Source organism: Salvelinus sp. IW2-2015, unplaced genomic scaffold (genome assembly GCF_002910315.2).
Source record: "Salvelinus sp. IW2-2015 unplaced genomic scaffold, ASM291031v2 Un_scaffold537, whole genome shotgun sequence".
NCBI classification, from domain to species: domain Eukaryota; kingdom Metazoa; phylum Chordata; class Actinopteri; order Salmoniformes; family Salmonidae; genus Salvelinus; species Salvelinus sp. IW2-2015.
This window is the reverse complement of record NW_019942569.1, coordinates 652543-656329: the sequence shown is the minus strand read 5'-3', so window position 1 is coordinate 656329 and position 3787 is coordinate 652543. Positions and strand designations below refer to the sequence as shown.

At 54.3% G+C, this 3787-nt stretch overlaps 1 pseudogene; it reads left to right on the top strand.

Moving 5' to 3' along the window:
* Positions 1 to 3787, top strand: part of LOC112068465 (protogenin B-like) — a 57424-nt pseudogene that overhangs the window by 37846 nt on the left and 15791 nt on the right.

Below are 3787 nucleotides of genomic sequence, written 5' to 3'. Positions count from 1 at the left end.
TGGTGGGGAGGGTGGTGTGCCAGTGGTGGTGGAGGGGGTGTGAAGTGTGTGTGGGTGGTGTTGGGTGGGTGGGCCAGTGTTGTGTGGTGTTGGTGTGGGTGGGGGGGCCGGTGTGTGTGGGTGTGTGGTCAGTGTGTGTAGGTGGATCAGTGTGTGGGTGGGTGGGTCGTGTGTGGGTGGGTGTGGGTCGTGTGTGTGGGTGTGGTCAGTGGGGTGTGCGGGTGGGTGTTGGCAGTGTGTATATGTATGTGTGGGTGTCTGGGTTGTGGGGTAGTTGGTAGGGGTTGTGGTTGGCTTTCATTGTAGACAGAGTGTGGATCTTAAATGGCAGCCTATTCCCTATATTAGTGCACTACTTTTGACCAGGGCTTATACAGTGCACTAGTTTTGACCCCAGACCTATTTTGAGACGCAGCCAGTTATGGTGTCTTCATCATCCTCTTCATACCTGTTCTCCTTCCTGTGTCCCCCACAGTGCCACCTGCCCCACTGCTGCAGGCAACTGGAGCCTCTCAACTGCACTCCATCTTGGTTCGATGGGCAGCCATCTCCAGCCCCGTGGTCGTCCAGGGTTACCGGCTCTGTTACCATGAAGGAGGGTCAACCAGAACAGCCCTCCATCCAGCTCCAGCCTGGAGGACACAGAATACACCATCAGTGGTCTGGGTAAGTGATGGATTAGATATAGGTATAGATACTGTAGGTATAGATTGGGTAGGAGGTTAGAGGTGGTAGAGGTAGAGGTGGGTAGAGGTAGAGGTGGGAGAGGGTAGAGGTGGGTAGAGGTAGAGGTGGTAGAGGTGGAGTGGGTAGAGGTAGAGGTGGGTAGAGGTAAGGTGGGTAGAGGAGTAGAGGTAGAGGTGAGGTAGAGGTAGAGGTGGGTAGAGGTAATGAGGTGGGTAGAGGTGGGAGGTGGGTTAGAGGTGGAGGTGGGTGGAGGTGTGGGTGAGGTAGAGGTGGAGGTGGGTAGAGGTGGAGGTGGGTTAGAGGTGGAGGGTGGTAGAGGTGGAGGTGGGTGAGGTGGAGGTGGGTAGAGGTGGAGGTGGGTAGAGGTGGAGGTGGGTAGAGTAGGCGGGTGAGGGTGAGGTGGGTAGAGGTGGAGATGGAGGTAGGTGAGTAGAGGTAGCAGGTGGGTAGAGGTGGAAGGTAGAGGGGTAGAGGTGGGATGGGTAGAGGTAGAGGTGGGTAGAGGTAGAGGTGGTAGAGGTAGAGGTGGGAGAGGTGGAGGGGGGTAGAGGTGGAGGGGGTAGAGGTGGATGGTAGGGGAGAGGTGGGGTAGAGGTGGAGGTGGGTAGAGGTGGTGGTAGAGGTAGAAGTGGGGTAGAGGTAGAGGTGGGTAGAGGTAGAGGATGGGGTGTAGAGGTAGAGGTGGGTAGAGATTGAGGTGGGTAGAGGTGGAGTGGGGTAGAGGTGGAGATGGGTAGAGGTAGAGGTGGGTTGAGGTGAGGTAGAGGGTGGAGGTGGGTAGAGGTGGTGTAGAGGTGGGTAGAGGGTAGAGGTGGGGGTAGAGGTAGAGGTGGGTAGGAGGTGAGAGGTGGTAGAGTGGGGGAGGTGGGTAGAGGTAGAGGTGGGTAGAGGTAGAGGTGGGTAGTTAGAGGTAGAGGTAGGGGGAGAGGTAGGGGTAGGGGTAGAGGTGGGTAGGGTAGAGGTAGGGGTGAGAGTAGAGTAGGGGTAGGGGTAGAGGTGGGTAGGGGTAGAGGGTAGAGGTGGGTAGAGGTAGAGGTAGAGTTTTGAGTGGCTGTAGGACATCAACAGGTTACAAAGGGTAGAATCGAGATATAGGGAGGACAGCCCATTGGAACGGAGGAGGGAACAGTAGTGGCCCCTAAAGCTGAGGAAATATTGCATGGCCTTATTTTTTCTAATTGTAGTGACATCTTTTAGTGTCCCTTGCCCTTTCTATCGGTCCGTCCCGATCAATTAATGGGCTCTCCTAACAGACCTCCCTCGGCTCCCCGGCCCCCTGTCAGTCCCAAGTTCCTCCCCAATCCCATCTCCATCCATAGCCTGGTCCAGATCTGTTTGTGCTTTTGCTTACCAACTCCTTGGTCAAATAGTCACATTTGGCATCACATGATAGACTAAACAAACAGATCTGGGACCAGGGCTAAGTCAGCCCCTGTCCAGTCCCCTCCTCAAGTGGTCCCTCCCCAGTGTGTTGAGCAGCAAAAGCCTCCAAAGGGTTAAAGGTCAGGGCCGCAAGATGTGCCCTTCTTCCCACCACTGTTTCCCATGGATCTCATCCCTGGCCTGCATTACAATTATTCACTGGGCTATTGTGCTATAGCTGAGGGCCGCTGGGCCAGAGCTGCCCTATGACACCCTGGCCACCCAACCCCCCACCCGTAACCCTGACTAGCATCCCCTCTTACACTGGACAGGGGACCACCACACCAAGCCCCCCTGGGAGTGGCAGAGCTGGACAGACCTTTATGACCTATTGGTTGTGAAGACAGTAGGATCTTTGAGATTAGAGAATTGCCATGTCTGACCCCCCCCCCCATGTACATAATGTACCTGCTGTCTGTAGTTGTTCAAATAGTGATGGCCTAGCTGTCTGTGGTTGTCACATGTTAAATTAGTGATGGCCTGCTGTCGTGTGGTCAAATAGTGATGGCCTGCTGTCGGTGTTGTCCATGTAAATATTGATGGCCGTGGCTGTCGGGGTTTGTCCATGTAAAATAGTTGATGAGCCTGGCTTTGTCTGTGTTGTCCATGTAACATAGTGATGGCTGCTGTCTGTTCTGTCCATGTAAATAGTTGATGGCTGTGGTTCTGATGTTGTCCATGTAAATAGTGATGGGCCTGCTGTCTGTGTTTTGTTCATCTCCTCCTGGGTAGAGGTAGGGGTAGAGGTAGAGGTAGGGGTAGGGGTAGAGGTGGGTAGGGGTAGAGGTAGAGGTGGGTAGAGGTAGAGGTAGAGTTTTGAGTGGCTGTAGGGACATCAACAGGTTACAAAGGGTAGAATCAGATATAGGAGGACAGCCATGGAACGGAGGGAGGGAACAGTAGTGGCCCCTAAAGCTGAGGAATATATTGCATGGCCTTATTTTTCTAAATGTAGTGACATCTTTTAGTGTCCCCTTGCCCTTTCTATCGGTCCGTCCCCGATCAATATGGGCTCTCCTAAACAGACCTCCCTCGGCTCCCCAGCCCCCCTGTCCAGTCCCAAGTTCCTCCCCCAATCCCTCTCCATCCATAGCCTGGTCCCAGATCTGTTTGTGCTTTCTTACCAACTCCTATGGTCAATATCACATTTGGCATCACAATGATAAGACAACACCAACAGATCTGGGACCAGGCTAGTCCAGCCCCTGTCCAGTCCCCTCCTCAGTGGCTCCCCCTCCCCAGTGTTGTGTGAGCAGCAAAGCCTCCAAGGGGTTAAAGGTCAGGGCCCAGATGTCCTTCTTCCCACCACTGTTTCCCATGGATCTCATCCCTGGCCTGCATACATTATCACTGGCTATTGTGCTATAGCTGCAGGGCCGCTGGGCCAGAGCTGCCCTATGACACCCTGGCCACCAACCCCCCCACCCGTAACCCTGACTAGCATCCCCTCTACAGCTGGACAGGGGGAACACCACACCCCACAGCCCCCTGGGATTGGCCAGAGCTGGACAGACCTATGACCTATGGTTGTGAGACAGTAGACTTGGATTACAGAATTGCCATGTCTGACCCCCCCCCCCCATTACATAATGTCCTGCTGTCTGTGTTGTTCAAATAGTGATGGCCTGCTGTCTGTGTTGTCCATGTAAATAGTGATGGCCTGCTGTCTGTGTTGTCC